Consider the following 18269-nt stretch of genomic DNA (forward strand, 5'->3'; position numbering starts at 1 on the left):
CAAGCTGTAGCAAAACTAAATAATCTCATTATCAAAGGAAAATGTGGTAACAGAAACCAAAAAGTTTTGCAAGACTGGGGGTTGGGCTCAGCCACTAACATGTAAGAGTTCATGTATAATTCAAAATATCCTGTGCTTGCCTTAGTGAGGAAAATACCACAGAAGAGAGAGATCAGTTGTCCTCCTCTGTTCATTAGTTATCATACTCTTATGTCTGGAAACTGTTTACCTTTCTCTTTAAATGCACAACTGCAAGACACCACATGATCTATTCCACTTAAATACACACTATAGAATTTCAAGAAACACTGTCAAGTTCAAAATTCCTTTGTTTAGGAAGCTAGACTTTCTACATTGCCAACCAACAGTATTAAAAGCAGCATCTAATATTACCAAAGGTGAGAGGAGGAGCACTGCTAAGACTTTTCAGATGAGTATCTAGACTTTTCAGTTTCTGTATTTCATATAATTCTTAATTTGACTACAAATAAGTTGATTCCTTAATGAAAAAAAAAAAAAAAAAGAACTTCATACTCCAAAGCTCAGAACTTTCAATTATTCAAAATAATTAGGAAAAAAAAAATGGAAAAATGAAATAAACATTAAAAGGGTTGCTAAAAATAGATGCAGTAATAACAACTACTTTGAAATTGTTGTCAGGTCTTGGGTTTGGTTTTCTTCTTTGTTTGTTTTTGCCTTTAAGTTTACAGATTTCAAATTCATGAAACATTTCTTCTATTCAGGAGCCAAGCAGATCGCAACTGACTACATACTACTTTAAGAAATGTAGGTTTACTGGCTTAAATATATTAATTTTAGCCTGTGGGTAGAAAAGAAAAAAAAAAAAGAGGGAGAGAGAGAACTGTTACGTAATTCCCACCAGATATCACGCACATACGTTTAGAGGCATGCCTAATTCATTGCCTAAGGAGTAGACAGAGGCATCTCTAGAGCTAGTCATGTGGCCTTTTTTAACTGGAAGTCTTGACAGCTTACAGCCTCTACACCTTCAGGCAGGATTTTGCAAGCATATAAAGAAACAGAACTCAACTGGGTCTTCCAGCAAAATGCCCTTCAATTTAAATGAATAAAACGGTCTGCTACGCAATCAGTAGCACTGTACCTGCCACCCTGATAGAGAGCCAGCCCGGAGGTCCACAAGACAAAGCAAGCTAGCAAAAGTGCAGCACTCAGTACAGGACTAAGTTTCATGGCTGCTCAGTTCTGGGTAATGACTTCTGAACTGCTCGAGTAGTCAGCACTGGTCTCTTACCAGATGTAAACGGATATATTGAACAGTTTTAAGGTATACTGGTCTTTAAATATCAATTACATTCTCTTCTATGAACAGGTGACATGCCTGGTGGATGAAGGAAAGGCTGTAGACACAATCTAACTAGACTTCAGCAAAGCCTTTGACACGGTCTCCCACAGTATTCTCCTGGAGAAGCTAGCAGCCCATGGCTTGGACAGGTACACTCTGTGCTGGGTTAAAAATTGGCTGGACGGCCAGGCCCAGAGAGTGATGGTGAATGGAGTGAAATCCAGCTGGCAACCGGTCACCAGTGGTGTTCCCCAGGGGTCAGTGTTGGGGCCCATCCTCTTTAATACCTTTATTGATGACTTGGATGAAGGAATTGAGTGCACCCTCAGTAAGTCTGCAGATGACACCAAGTCGAGGGGAAGTGTTGCGAAGGGTAGGAATGTCCTGCAGAGGGACCTGGACAGGCAGGGTCAATGGGCAGAGGCCAGTGGGATGAGGTTCAACATAACCAAGTGCCGGGTCCTGCACTTTGGTCACAACAACCCCACGCAACATTACAGGCCTGGGGGAGAGTTGCTGGAAAGCTGTGCAGAGGAAAAGGATCTCGGGGGTGTTGGTCAACACACCTGAACATGAGCACATGAGCCAGCAGTGTGCCCAGGTGGCCAAGAAGGCCAACGGCATCCTGGCTTGTATCAGGAATAGTGCAGCCAGCAGGACCAGAGAGGTAATCGTTCCCCTGTACTCTGCTCTGGTGAGGTCACACCTCCAGTACTGTGCTCAGCTTTGGGCCCCTCAGGATAAGAAGGACACTGAGGCCTTGGAACACGTCCAGAGGAGGGACCTGGTGAAGGCCCTGGAACACAAGTCCTGTGGGGAGCAGCTGAGGGAACTTGGGTTGTTTAGTCTGGAGAAGAGGAGGCTCAGGGGAGACCTTATTGCTCTCTACAACTACTCGAAAGGAAGGTGTGGGGAGCTGGTGGTAGGCCTCTTCTCACAGATAACTAGCGATAGGACTAGAGGGGATGGCCTCAAGTTGTGCCAGGGGAGGTTTAGGTTGGAAGTGAGGAGACATTTCTTCTCAGAAAGAGCAGTCAGGCATTGGAACAGGTTGCCCAGGGAGGCGGTGGCATCACAGTCCCTGGGAGTGTTCAAGGAAAGGTTGGGCCTGGCAATTAGGGACATGGTTTAGTGGGTGACATTGGTGGTAGGGAGATGGTTGAACGAGATGGTCTTGGAGGTCTTTTCCAACCTTAATGAGTCTACAATTCTGTGATTCTAAAATTGTTCAGTCTAGGCCACATACCTCTCAGGAAAACTTATTCTTCATGGGACATGCGTATCTGGATTTGTTTTGCACAACAGTCCAAAGCATATTCCTTGTCACTTTCTGAGCAGCTAATACATTTTATGGGTTGATAATGCTCCATCATTCACTAGAACAGATACATCCACATACCCAATGATTGATGTATGATTCAGAAAGTAAATGTCTTTCCTCTGCACTTCCTAAAGCAAATGTCAGGTGGCTTACTGTAGCCTGAAGCCTACTGCTTCAGTACACAAGTCCAACTTGCACATCGCTTCTAATGTTCCTATTCATTCTTAAACACAAAGCCATTTTGATGAATCCGTGCTAAACAAAGCTATAAGAAACAGGGGCACAGGTATACTCCATCAAGAACACCAATAATAGCAGCCTGTTACTCAAGTCTTGGTGCATTTTCAAGGCAGACGTGTTTAATGATCAACATACACAGCTCCTAGCTCTTGAATGTTCCCAACATTTCTGCATATATTTTTCATATGCAAAATGAGTACATAAAATGTCTTGGCTACCCCCATTCCCTCTACTTCCTAAAGTGGAATTTTTGAGGCATCAGTTCTCCATTAAATATTAGCACACAGGAAAAAAAGCAAAAATTTGTGCTCTGAGGAGTTTGGCAAATGAACAGTAAATATTTACCAGCTGCTAAGATCAGCTGGCTGTTTTGAATTTAATCTAAGTATAATTAAACAAACAAACAGACAAGATATCAGGATTTCATTTCACAGTGTGGAGTAATACCATTCAAGCATTCTTTTATTTTAAATTTATACGAGCATTAATGACCATCAATGCATTTTTTTTTCTTTCACTGCTACAGAAGTATTAGTTTTTGGTTAGCTAACAACTACCATGAAAATAACTTAATAAGTCATTGCGAGATATTTTAAGAATACCATTTGAGAAACATTTTGTTTATAAGAAATTCACTGTCATAACAGAAAAACAGTTTGCCAAAGCAAACTTGCCTCCAAAAAAATCATGGTTTTGCTTAAATGAATATCAATTCATCATCTAGCAAACATTTTCTAAATAAAAATTGTAGCTTTCTGGCTTGCTTTATTTAATCAGAACTTCGCTCAACATGATTTCTTTAAGAAAGAAATCAAAGTCTTTCTTGTGTTTTGAGGGATTTTTTAAACATTTGAAATAACAATGTCATTTCTCAGTTTCAGGGTTTTCAGGATCTAAGTCATACATTAATGAAAGCAGCAAGTGGGTTTGAGCTTTTAACAAAGCACAATCTTTTCCTAATTTGTTCAGGCACTGGACTTAAATAGATGCTAGTAAAATTAAAGTAAAGCAAGGTACACTAATCCTTCCTTCTCACAGTTCCTAGGCTTTTGGTATCTTGTCATGTCACTGTTCCCTGTCTTGAAGGGGAAAAAAAAAAGTTATACCAGGCTTCATCTCAACATCAACAGCTGGTGAAACCAAACAAAATATCAGTACTCATCCACCTTAGGTTAGCTTTATAAAAGATATAATTCATATTTTTACTGAAAACTGAAACCGCTAAAATGGTAAAAATTAAAATACCTTTTCACAGATGTGGAGGATCTGGACTTAACTAGAATATTTGTAATGTAGAACTGGCACATATGTACAGGATGAGGAAAGCCACTTAAATTCCATGACAACTAAATTCCCGGCCCAATACCCAAGCACCCTTACAAGCACAAAACTATTAATGCTTCTCCTCCACAAAGTTCAGGAAAATCATTTATGTTTTGACATGGAAAATTCTGAACCAAACTGATTTTCTAGCACTTCTTTCAAGTTTGTTTGTTGTGGATTTCTTTTGGTGACTTGTTGACTTTATTCATTTACAGACTTCCTGATTAAAAAATAACAACATGCAAAGAAAAGCTAAGTATATTTAAAAATTGCTTCCAAAAACATATGCACACAAACATGATGAAGATCAAACAGGATCTTTTCTAGCAGACAAGTAATGAATTATTTCTTTTCAGCTTCCAGAGAACAAAACTGAAAACACCAGAAACATGCAGCTGAATATGTGATAACACTAGTCTCCTAAGAAGTAAGAAAACTCTTATTCAACACACAAGGTTAGTGGCATACTATGAAATTGACTTTTGATATTTTTCTTGATCACATGGGCTTCTAGCTCAGCTAAGAAGAAATGAGAAGCTCAGATACCTCATCATTGCACATAACCATACGTTAGTGTTGCATAAGAGAGGATGGGAGGTGGAAGTCACTCAGCTAATACCTGCTTGAACCTCAATGCTAAGAGTGAGCAAGGAAAACAAATAAAGAATTAGGCCAAGAGAGAAAGAAAATAATGTTGTCCACTGCTTTTCTTTTTTTCTCAGCATTTCCAGCTGTGTCTAGGAGAGGCTGGGGCTATTGGCCTATACTGAATGTAGATAACAACCAGTAATCTGGAAGTGGCTAATTAGCTCTTGGGTGCCAAAGCTTCAGGATCCAATCCAACTTTTAATTTTATCTCATCTCCGTCTTTGGAGATATTCAGAAGCCATCTGGACAGTCCTGGGCAGCCTGCTCTTGATGACCTTGCTCAAGCAGGGGTGAGGAATAGACGATCTCCAGAGGTCTCCTCCAATATCAACCATTCTGACACTGTGATTTGATAACTAGGAAGTCTCACTATTGAGAAGGAATTAAACACACGAGATCAGGCCTCTGATCACATCTCCCTGGTGGAGTTTAATCTGGCTAAGTTTGGTTTAGCTGTCTGAGCCCACATCCAGTTGTTGCTGTTAAGAGCTGTGAAGAAAGCGAGAAAGGAGGGGCTATCCCAGGTTTCCAGCTGTGGCTGCTCTGCTGGCTCCCCTCTCTACCACACTACTGATGGGCTCTCTCCCACCCCGCTCATTTTCACCTGGGCCCAGATCCCCTGGCTTGGCTTCAGAGCTGCCCCGACTCACTGTGGACTTGCTGGGCAATCACTGGGTAGTCTCTGACCCCAGGCCTAATCCCAGGAATATAAAAAGGATAATACAATTCTAACCTATGATATAATAAAAACTAAATGCTTAAAGGACAAAAGCATACTAGATTTATCTGGTAATAATATAGGGAATGCAAAATAATAGTGAATGTTATATTTTTAAGATTTTTTTTTTGTCTTGGAAGAGGCTAAAATACTCTAAAGACTATAAACATATTAGAGCAAAAGTATAAAACAGACATTTTGTAGCTAGAGGGACATAGTTAAGGAAGGTGCAGTCAGCCAACAACACAGTAAGTAGCAACCGAAAAGAAAAATTTGGTTGAAAACGTCAGAACAACCTCCCATTTTAACAAAAGACTGCCTTAGATCCTTAGTTCCTAAAAAAAAAAAAAAAAAGAAAAAGAAGGCACGTATTTTTTCATTAGAGAAAAAAGGGGGGGGAAATGTTCTGAAGTTCTTCCAGAGTAAACTCCACAGTTCTCAGTGAATTTAATTCCTTGGGAATATATATTAGGTTCACTCTGCTGGAACTGGTAGAGAAAAAAGGAAAATGAGATATTCCCACAAGCTTCGAAAAAGAAAGCATTTCTTTTTACCTACATTGTACTGAGACATGCTCAAAATGAAGCAACCATGAGGAAAATGAAGGTACTATTGAGCTTCAGAACGGCCTTTTTTGTGTTTTTTTTTTTTAATGTACTGTAAATTTAACTGAAAGCCAATTATTAAGAATGATTGGCTCATCCTTTTATTAGAGATAGCTTTTCTTCTATTTTTGTAAATGTCTAGAAAAGGGGTGGGGGGAAGGGATTGTTCTAAGAGCAGCCTGCAATGCCCTGTCTGAGTTTTCTACCCTCATAACCTGCTCCAGGCATGCACACTTCATGTCTTCCAGAATTAACTAGGAAAGGATTACTGTGGTTCTCTCCCAAACATCACTCATGGCTCTCACCTGAATTTATTTTAAATGCAGCATTTTAAAGTTAGATGTTTAAGATAAGGTATTTAAAAACACAGTCAAGCACCTGAGCCAACAGAGAAGCAGTTTTCAGAGCTACTTACCTACTGCAGTGCCAATGCAGAGCCAAGCTGGGGAAGACAGGGCTCTTAAGAACTGACATTTCAGGCAAGAACAAAGAAAAAAGTGGAAGGTGACTCAGCCTATCGCTATAACCACAAGTTTGCCTGATGACCTGATCTCTGGGTTGACCCAACCTGCTCACAAGTAACTGCCTTCAAATTCTTTTCGCATTAGGAGCATATTTTGGTGAAGGGGGTACAAGTACTTCTCACAGCTTGTATGCCATTTCTGTTTCTTGACAGAATTTCTCCAAAATCCCTGAAGATCCAAATCAGATTTCTGTGAGTCAAAAAAAAAAAAGCAGTGAGAATGAGACAAAACTGCTTTTTCTCCCCTGCAGCTCCTTCAGCTATTTTTCAATAGACCTTCAGTAAAAAATCTCCCCTCACATTTTCACTGTGAAATGCAACCTCTCCTGGCATTCGACTAGAGGCACCATGAAATCCTTTTCTGGTGAAAGAAGGAGGAATGCATGATGGGGGGTGCAGGACAAATTAGGATGCCAAGGTACAGAAAACTGAAGCACTTAGACATTCAAAAATATCTTTAAATTTAAAAGCTATTTTCAGAATTCAAACATTTTCCAAAACCCAAAATATTCCATTGCTGGAGTGCAGGAGACACTCATAATGCATACACAATGTGTTCAACACATACATGTCTATTTATTAAACAGCCTTGTTTCTCCCTTTGTGGAGAAGCTTCATTTCTAACTCCATTCAAGCAAGACTGAAATGTGGAAAGCAACACAGCAGCGCTTCATGTAGCTGCACTCAAGCTAAATACAACCTGTAAGAAAAAGTAAGGAGCCTCACAAAATTTGAGGTTCTCACCTGACATGGATTTTTCATCAAGAATCAAACCATTAAAAAAAAAAAAAAGTCATCACTAGCACACAGTTAAAGTACCCATCTCAGGCTGTGATGTCTGAATGCCAGCTGAGCTTAGCTGTTAGTTAAGGAAGTCTAAAAATGGGAACTGCTGCTACAGTTCCATTTTGCACCTGCAGACAGCCTTACAATTTATTTATTTTTCCATACTAGTGGTGAACACTACTGCCAGAGAGGAAGTGGGATTGTGCCTCCAGCCCTTTGGAGTTGGAAAAGCTTGGGTATTATTTTCATTCTATTTTATTTTATTTTTTATCACTAAGGCATTATCCTGTGTGCTCCTGAAAGGTAGTGAGTCAGTCTTCCTAAGGATTTAAGTGTGTATCTTTGCATTTCCTACTCATGGATCCAACTTCTATGGTCTTATTTGTATTCACAGAAGGTTCTGATCTGCAAATATCCCAGACAGAAATAGCCTCACTAGGACAAACGGCAGGTCCAGTCAATCCAGTGCAGGCAATGTGCAATAGTGCTGCAATAAAAAAATTTTGCTATTCTCAGCTTTTCTAAACATGCATGTCCCAGCTACTAACTCTCGTGTCTTCTGATCTCTGGCTGCAGATGTTATCTTTATATCAATTAAAAAAAAAAAAAAAAAAAAAGAGAGATTTTAATTTCCCAGCTGAATTTTTAAAAGGCCAAACTATTGCACTTCTTATGAGCCATTTAAATTCATTACAAAAGTAACTAACATACAGATAATTGCATCATTTGGAATAACATTGATAATTCCCACACAGCACCTTTAAGCAATGCAATTCCCCTAAATTCATGACAATAGAAAATTTTCAAATCACAAATAAACTTGCATATTCCGTGTCATATACATTATTGAGATTCAATTATTTAAGGTCTGATCACACTAGATCTGATCTCAATAAAGGCAAAATATGGTCCCTAGTTTTTAAAATAATTATGGCCAGAAATTGTATTAAAGCAAAAAAACCTGAGCAGGAAGTTTCCTGCAAAGACACCTGCCTGAAAAAGTGAACACAAAAGTACAAAGCAAGCACTATTGCTCAGTGCAAAACTTCAAATACACATAAGTACTATCTCTAAACCCAAATCACACATGGGCAGTTAAGAATAATCCCAACAAATTGGTGAAGGAGTTTTATTCTGAACTAATCCTAAGCATTTTTCTTTTGTTGCTTGTATGGATATGTCCTTGTTTTTTCAGAGGCATGGATGCCCATTAAAGAAAAGCTTACATGGTCTATTTGATAAAGGAGCAGCAAGCTACTGAGCACCTGGCTCAACTAAGTGTCAAACATATTTTTTCATGTACGTCTATGGTGATAACAGGAGTAGAATGTAGATACCCTACAACAGTGAAAACTGGGCCTATCCACCACTTTTCATTGCCATCCATGAATTACAGCATATGAAAGTAAGTATTGTTGTTAATTTTCTCCTCCACAGTTTGTTCTCTCCATCTCACCCATGGGAAAGGAAACAGATCAAAACAAAACAAAGCAAAACAAAACAACAAAGAGCAATGTAGCCAAGAGAAATGGGCTGTTTGGGAAGAAATATTTTTACTACATACCAATTTCTGAAGAGAGAAAAATCAAGAGGTCACTATAAAGTGACCTCCCAAAATGTTACCTGTTGAAGAATTTTTTCTGCACCTCCCTTGGTTATACTCCTGAAGAGAAATGACCTCCTGTAGACTTACTGTTTCAATTTACACAGTCATCTCAGCTTCCCCAAGGTAATGCTGCTAGATGCTGGAAAAGAAAAGCTGTGCTGAATTAAAAATTTTAGTAGTTGAGATTTCTCAGGCTTCTTAGCAAAATGATACTTAAGAGTTTAATAATAAAGAATGTCTCGTCTGAAGTCTCATAACACTTACTTATGATTTATAAATTAGATGTAGAACATACGCTGCCTCTAAATAATACTCAACATGTTTGCATTTACATTAACTATTAAGTTGTTGAAGATTAAGAAATTATTATTCTTTAACGTAGCAGCTCTAAGAGAAAGCATTTATTGAAGGCTAAGCCGTAATAATAAACAATAATTGCTGCTATTTGCTAACAAAAAGTGCTACCAACTGTCACCTGGACAGTGTAAATACACACATGCAACTTACAGATATGAAGACAGAAAAGAAAAGGAATGCTTTTTAATAATAATAATAATAATAATAATAATAATAATAAAATAAATAAATGAAACATAAATAAATACTGTTTTTTGCCTTCTACTTCACATTTGTTAAAAATCTATTAAGGAACATCCCAGAGAACACATTTCACAATGACAAAGAAAAAACTACGAGTTTTGACAAAAAACAGTTGAAGAATGATTTCTCACCACTGCCTTCTCAGCTCATAGACCTTTCTGTCTGGAACATTTTTCCCTTTGTATAATTTTACAAAAAACAGGTAAATAAAAATTCCTTTTTGGAATAATTAGACTTCAAAAATATAAAACTGATACATTTCCTATACATAATTACTCCACATATACAAAGAGATCAGTGGTGACCTCCAGGGTTGAATGCAGGGGGATTGCGCAAACTCAGGAGAAAGAAGAAAAAAAAAACAGTGTCTTACAAAGATATGTATAATGAATGCATGCACAGATTGCTACTAGGAGGAAAAATCTACTATCAAGATTCCATAGTGAAAAAATTGAAGGTACTTTATATGCCTGACCCTCTAACATACAAGTTGTCTGTAGAAGAACACATCAAATAATTCCTATTAGATAAATAAAGCAATGAGCCACCAAATGCTTTTATATCAAAGCTGTTTCATTACTCTGATATCACTCAGAACTAAAAAGAGAGAAATCTACATGATCACTTGATAAACCTACAACTTTGTATCAGCTTTCCTGCTCTTTGATCATAACAATACACCTACCTGCAGAAAGTATAAAAATACTGTAAAACGATCTGATGTCCCACAGTATCATCCAATGCTTAAAAGTTTTTTCTTCCAAAAGCATTTCCTGTGCATAAAATAAAAATGCATTTAATCTACATTTTAATACAGTATGTACAGAATATGATCAGATTTTTTCTACAATTATATGAAATAATATTCAGAAAAAATATCCAGAAAATTTTTGCCACTTTTAGCAAAAACACGTAACATTAAAATAAAGCAGTTAATTACTAAACGGAGCATCAACAGTGCTGCTGTGGTTTCCAAATAATTACTCATTTTTTAACAATGTGATCTGTAGAAGCATTTTAAACTCCATTTGACAACATAAATTAATGCACATTACTGTATTAATAATTATTATAATATGAAAATAAAGATAACCTATTAAAGGCCTCTTTGCCAAGAAACTGACCTGTTCAAGCTTATTCCAGTACTTTATTTGCTCCTAATTACTGTTCAATATTCCTTTCCCAGGAGCACATTAATAATAATAAAAGGAGGCTAACAGCTATGATGGCTGATTTAGAGGTTCAAATTCTTCACTGTAGCAATGGGATGGTTTTTAAAAAGGCAAAACGCCAGTCATGAGATCCTACCAGACTATTGGTAAAATACTGACAGCAGCACTACAGTAAATCAATCAACAATGCAAAAAGCTGACAAGGAAAGAAAGGAGAAATAAAGGCTTGCACAACTTTGCAGTTTACATGCTTTTGTGAATAAATTGTGCTGCCTAACAACATTTTATCTTTCATTACAGGAGAATTCCAGATTTTGGTGCTAGGACAAGTCAACAAAATACAAATAAATTTCCAGTTTAGGAATACATACAAAAAAATAGTATTCTCTTCAGTCACTCAGGAAGAAGGAATAAAGACAGTCACATTTCAAAACAGTAACAGCTATTAAAAATGGCTGTCCAAACCAGAAGAACTCCAATATGTATATATATTTTTTTTGATCAACATTTACAGGTTGCTATTTTTAACTAAATTATTTGTATTAAACTTGAAATCTAGTTGGGAATTAGAACTCTCTCTGTTAGGGCTAATTGCCTTTGCCTCACATGCATAAAAACTCACTAGATTAAATTACAAGCAATCAGTGGTATTTTTCATTTGAAACAGCCCTTGGTGAGCCTCATTTATAAACAAACAAGACACAGCATTATTAATTTATTAATGGACTCAGTGTAGTATATAATAGCATCATTAATACCAAAGTCACTTCTGTTCATGTAACTAATCAGAGTTCTGGGAGGAGAAATATTTACATGACAAATGTTTGGGAAAAAATATGGAAACGGTAAGTAGGCAAAACAATTTTTTAAAAGGCCTAGTGGGACCAGTGGCTCACAAACTTCAGTAGAGAAAAAAGCTAGGCACAGCGGCCAAAAAGGGAAAAAGCAGCATCGGCATGTTCATCTGAAGTACCCCTACAGCACATGAATACAAACTGACTGTTGAAAACACTGACACTAACAAGCTTTAGAAAGCAAACACCGGGACGGAGAATTTTTGCTTATTTTTTTCAGGCACTGTGAGCACTACTAAACAGTTCTTGCCATCCCTGACCAGACTGCCCTTCGCACTGCCGATGGCCCAGGACCCCTTTCCAGGGCCATTGGTTCCCTGTGACACCACAGAAGCACCAGCCTCCAGCCCTGCCTCTGGTTCTGCCTCCCGGATGGCCCTTGGACCTATCTCCCGAATAGGCCACCTCAGTCTGTTCCTGTCTCCGTTCATGTCCCTGGTCCTGGCTCCTTTTGCTCCACGCTGGGTCCTTTGGATGTACCCCAGACCTTGGTCATCAATCACCTTGTCTGGAGCTGTGGATGGAGCCTGCTTTGCCCACCAAGTGCAGACCCCATAGGATTGTCCCTTGGGTGAGGGCACAGACTGTGCTGGGGTCACCCCCAGCTCCCTGTCCCCTAGGGACCAGCCAGCCCTTGCTGCTCCCTGACAGTTTTAACAGAAACAGAAGCAGACAAGCATGTCAAAGGCAGTTGGTGGGGTACCGGAACAAAGGCTTTATGTTCACATAATAAACAGAATTTCCATTGCATCTGCCTATGCACAGATTTCAGTTGTTTATCTTAGGATGCAGTTTTTTGTTTTGACTATATTGTTAAATTTTGCTGCGTATTTACAATACAGCCATTTTAGAAGATTCTACAGAAACTGCATACACTTTTTAAGCCCGCAGTAAACACTGACCCTAGCGGCTCCATTTCAATTCTTTTTTTTTTTTTAATGATTATTATTCATGTCAACTATATTAAAGATGTAACGAATTCCATTACGTGTTGCTTTTTTGTTTTGTTTTGTTTCTTTTTGTTTTCAGCCTGCATATTCCTCTCCTTCTGTCTCCTACCATCTCCCTGAGGCTGCCTGCAGGGGCAGCAGAAGACACCACAGCTACGCACCTCGTGCAGGTGCCTCTCACTCTCCACGTGGCTCCTCAGTAAGTCTCAGAATTACCCAAATGCCTCCTGGGTGGTTGCCTGTTTGGGAGCAGCCATCCTGCAAGAGCCTCGCTTGGCTTTTTGTGAGACTGGCTGATGGTAATGTACACATCCAGAAAATACTCTATGCTTGATAATGAGCCCTGTGTAGTAGGGGTGGAGAACAGCCTGCCCCAGACCTCTTTGATGTGCTGCTCCTTATTCACCACCAGCATGAGGAGAGCACTTGGCAGCCCAAGCCATCTCTCTCTTGGGCAGACATAAAACAGAAACACAGAGTTTGTTTTAAGACCTTGCAGCCTTTTTCTGGGGCCAAAAGGAACAGGTGAAAGAAACAGAGTTGGGCAAAGGAAAGTAATAGTTTCTAAAATTAAACCCCGTTCACTGAACAGCTTTCCAAGTCACATTTTGTCATTTTGTCTCCTGGCTTCATGTGGCCCAACTGGCAGGTCTTCACAGGCGTCGTGTCAGAGATGACCAGCAGAGGGATGCAGAGGAGGGGGAGAGAGGATATCACAGGAGTTAGAAGAGGCTTCCTCACAAATTAGACAGTGAGAGAAAACGTAAAAGACATGAAGGAGAGAAACAGAGTACTGAAGGGCTATCAGCACAAGCAAAGCAGAAGAAGCTGTCAATATTGCAACAGCTTGATAAATTAGGCTTTTTCAGCTTTTAAAAGTCAGTTGACAGCTCAGCTACATCCTCTATCTCTGGTGAGTTTACAAAGGAAAATTCTCCCTCCTCCTCTTTCCAGGTATACTCCCACTTTTACAGGCAATTTCAGACTCCAGAAGCCATTAATCTTTCCATCACAGAAACCCTGGCCCCACCAGGCCCCAGCTCAGCACCAGCCGACCCCTCTCCCTCATGCTCAGTTTTCTCAACAGCCATCAGCTCAAACATCCGCAGACCTTTGCACCGCCACCAAGGGAATGGCATAGGTAACAGCTTAACTCCTGTTAGTCGTGGCAGGCAAGGGAACCGGGCAGCTTTGCTTCACAGAAATACTGTTCATTTAATCATTTATGAATCTCACCCGATATGAAGGGAATAGCTTCAGGAGTCACTTCCATGCAAACTCTGGCACATCCCTAACAGGGTCCATTTGCTGGGTGCATTCATGCCACAGGACTCACACCTGACTTGTTGGAGGAACCAACCACTTGTACTAGATGCTTCACAGGTTGGGGCTTCAGTTCAGGCTAATTCTCCTTTATCCCACCAACACAAAGATCTCTGCCTTTAAGAGCACCAACTTTGGGGGAACAAAGATCACACCCACAGACTACCTTCACAACCAAGTTAGGTTATAACACAACAGGTTATAACACAAGCACTCTTCTCTAGGACAAGCATTAACTCCTCCTTCTTTCTCTTTCACCCAATACTGTCAGGAAAAAGGGCTTAGGTGATTGTCCAAGTATATTCCCACTTCTCCACACTACAGCTTGGGTGCCCACTCATCAATTTCCAGCAAAACTGAAAGAAGTTACAGATCCTAAGATACCAAAGTTTCTGAATGGTGGAGACAATCAGATGCTCCTTTGCTGAGAAAAAGCAGCTGGAGTTCAACATTATGCACAACACAAAGTCTGTAAAGAACAAGGCTTCATCAGTTCTGCTCCTCAAAGGCATAAAGAAAAATATTTTTAGTGTATCAAAAGCCACACACATTGGGACAGAGATAAAAACAGTCTAAAATCCCTAAATGAATATGGAATGCAGAATTCAAGCTCTTCAAAAACAAATTCTTCATATTTATAGCCAATATTTCAAACTCCTCATGATTCTCTGTTAAGAGCACGGATAAGGCAGAAAAAAAGTGAGGACTTGCATGAAGACAGCAAATGTCAGATGCCACATTTTGGATTCTTAATTTTTCCTAGAACTGTGAAGAGTTCTGCATGCATTACTGATGAGATGCATTAGGTCTTTCCTGATAAGCATAGGTTGTTTCCCTCCATTATACCAGTTTTGCAAATTCTGTATCAATCTATAGACATTCTCAATCGTTGCTCTCAGCTTTTCCAGAGAAAAAAAATGCTGAACAAGGAAAAATAACCAAGACAGTATGATTTTTTTTTTCCCATACCCTCCTCTGAAAGGACAGGAGCTGGGGAAGGGAAGGAGAAATACCACATCAGGAACTTTGTTTATTTTTAAAAAGTCATCCTAAATTGATTTAGCCTAGAAAGTTCAAACATACTTTGGTATGCTGGATTTTAGTGAGGTCTTGTTTCTCTGATTAGCTTTGGGATACAAAAAGAATTGATTAACATTTATTCCTCCATAAATTATGATGGTAATTGATTCTTCATTCCCACCTGCAATTGATCTGAAAGCATGTGACAGACGCAGTCCAGAAAAGTAGGATAAAGTACTGTCCTCACAAAGAAAAGGAGTCTGAACTAAGCTAGGAGGTAACTATCAACCAACCAACCAACAAATGTTTTCTGTGCATATCCATATACCCTTCTCTTGTCATATTTTGAAAGAAGACAAAAAGAAACACAAAAAGTAAGAACATGATTTATTCTTGATGAGCAAAAACAAGGGTTTCACATGGTGAGAAAGAAGCTCTGTTCACTCCGATGTCATTGAAAATTGAACAGCACTTAGCATACAACATTCTATAAATAAAATTGTATAGAAATTATTCCATTGACAAATTTATCTGCCTATGATTAAATATCATAAAACCATTAAATATGAATAAGTCTGAAAATTGTGTACATTTAATAAGGGAGAAAGACCATTGAATCATGACAAGAATTGTCTTCTTTGGTCATTCATGTAGTAAGAATGTGCAGGAACAGAAACTCAAACTATTTTGTCCCTATGAAGAGAAAAAGGACACATAGTTGCATGAGCACAGAAAACTATAAGCTGTTTGGATGAGGGTAGTTTTGGTAATAGCAGGAGGTTGCAGCAGAATGCTTTTTCCTCCATTCCATTCCCAAATTTTGATTTGCTCCACAAAATATCATAGGCTCTGCTCTTTCTTACTCTAGAAGTCCTCTTCATGTACTCTGACTCAAACTTCCACTAGAATATATCTTTGCATGCCACTGTGTTATGCATCTTGGAAGAACAGGTACTGTAAAGAATAACCAGAAAAAGAGGTGATTGTTTGGCAACCCATCTGTTGATACCACAAAAAAAAATAAATAAATAAAATTGCCCCGTCTGGGATAGGGCGATGTTTGCTGGGTAATTCCAAAAGAGCAGGCCCTGCTTTTGTTGGCCACACCACTGATAGAATAGCAGAATAATTTAGGTTGGAAGGTAGTTTTTAGAAGTCATTTACCCCAAAGTCTTCTTCAAACCTATTGCTGAGTTCAGCCTCAAAGTTAGATCACATTGCTTATGGATCAGCAATACTGAGTCAAAATTTTGAGCATCCCCAGTGGCTGGTCTTCATGCCACAGAGGTCTACTACCGACTTGTGTTCAGCTTGTCAAAGACAACACTCAGGCCCTCTCTGCAGAACTGTTTTCTGTACATTTCAGTACACAGCCTGTACTATTGCATGAGGTAACTGTCAGGAATAGTAAAACCACCACAGCCTCTCCGATTGCTTCACCTATGCCAGAACCCTGAAAGAGGCTATCTACTTACTGCAAGATAAACTACTGTATGAAGGTTGAGGGCCCTGTCATGGCAAGATGGATGGATGTTCTACCTCAGCAGATGGAGTCTTTCCTTCCACCTCTCTATCCCTGTCCCCTAAAAAAACACATTAAATTCAATCCAATTTTATCCAATCTTCTTGTTACAATGCTGCAGCAAGGCATTCCATTTCAAAGCAAAACTAAACTGCCAACAGAACAAGATTTATCAGCTTTTGTCATGAGACAATATTTTGTTCTGTTGTTTGAGAGAAATGCACAGAAGGTATTCAGCATTTCAGATTTTAGACTCATAAAAGGACTAAACACAGACTTTTACCTAACATACAAAGAAAGTGTGAAAGACCCAAAGCAAAATCTTTATAATATGTATATGACATGGAACAAGTTATCAGGATGGGACTTTGGGGATGCAATAACAGCCATACCATTTTCCAGCTGTAAAAATGAAATGGATGTGTTGATTAGGCTAAAGACAGAAACTTCACAGGCCTCATCCAAACCTCCCTTCAAAGTGCCTCTCTCTCTTTTATATATATATGTACTGCAAAAGAAATACAAAGCAGAAAGAGTGCAAACACAGGGTGCAGGCAGCACCTGTGGTGCTCATGTATATTCAGTAAATTTTATTTCTCTTCCTCAAATAACAGATAATACAATTGTTAGTTAAGTTCTGTGAGGTATTTTACCTAGCAAGCTATTATCATTTTGAAGTCTTCCCAACTTCTTGAGGCTTCACTAAGATCCTAATACATTCTATTTCAAATCTTTCCAGATGACACAGCATTGTCCAGGGGAATACACCAAGCCTTTGCAATAGATACAAATGGATCCTACTGTTTAAACAGCTCTTTCTATCTGCACAATATTTAACATCAATTGCATCCATTTGTTACAGCATATTATTCTAGCAGTAATGAGCCTCTCATTCCCCATGTTAAAAATTAGACAGACATTCAAACACGCATTGCCTTCCTTTTTTGATAATGGATTAAACAGCAAAGTTGCACTTTCCTTAAGGATGGCTAAAATAGAGACTATCTAGAAAGAAGTGTAGACTGTCAACATGAATCTATTCTTTAGCTGAATGAATAGAACTGACTTTCTAAAATTCTTCTGCTGGCTCATAGATCAAAAACAATCCAGCAAGCCCTTAAAGAGAAGAAAAAATGATCTGCACAAAATATTAACAGGAAAGTTTAACCATGCTTGTAGCATAAAATATGAAATGGACAGCTAAATGGTTAGTTATGACTCCCAAGCTTCCAAAAATTATAGTTAATTCCCAATGCTGCTATACTATATTTCTCAATGAATAACAACTTTTAACTATTCTATATGAAAGCAGCAATGCTAGTTCTCTTAACCGTGCAGCTTCTCAGAGATTTCTGTTGAGTCTGTCTGAAAAGACAGTGTTGAAATATGTGAGTCAGAGAAGAAATACAGCTAACATCTTTTTCAAAGTAACAGGAGAATTACACAAAGAATAGCTGACATTGGAAGGGATACCTGAAGGTCACCAAGTCCAACCCCCCTGCTCAAAGCAAGGCCAGCTACAGCATGCTCAGGGCATGTCCAGCTGGGCTTTAAATGTCTCCAAGGATGGAGAAGCTATAAGGTACCTGGGCAGCCTGGTTTAATCTTTGATCGTTCTCAAGGTCATAACCTTTCTTCTTATGTTTAACTGGAATTTCCTGTATTTGATTTTGTATCTATTACTTCCTGTCCTGTCACTGAGAACAACTGAGAAGATCCTGGCTTTTCTTCTTT

At 38.8% G+C, this 18269-nt stretch overlaps 1 long non-coding RNA gene across 1 annotated transcript in view; it reads right to left on the reverse strand.

Annotated features, from left to right (window-relative positions):
• Positions 1-2147: 2147 nt before the first annotated feature.
• Positions 2148-18269, reverse strand: part of LOC308196801 — a 72858-nt gene continuing 56736 nt past the window's right edge. Inside the window, exons 2-5 of the long non-coding RNA XR_013952411.1 lie at positions 10380-10467; positions 9112-9233; positions 6595-6892; positions 2148-5345 (exon numbers count right to left, since the gene is read on the reverse strand). This is a non-coding gene — a long non-coding RNA (uncharacterized lncRNA). The remainder of the gene's footprint in view (positions 5346-6594; positions 6893-9111; positions 9234-10379; positions 10468-18269) is intronic.

This window comes from Anser brachyrhynchus, assembly GCF_964034855.1.
Source record: "Anser brachyrhynchus genome assembly, chromosome: 1".
NCBI classification, from domain to species: Eukaryota; Metazoa; Chordata; class Aves; order Anseriformes; family Anatidae; genus Anser; species Anser brachyrhynchus.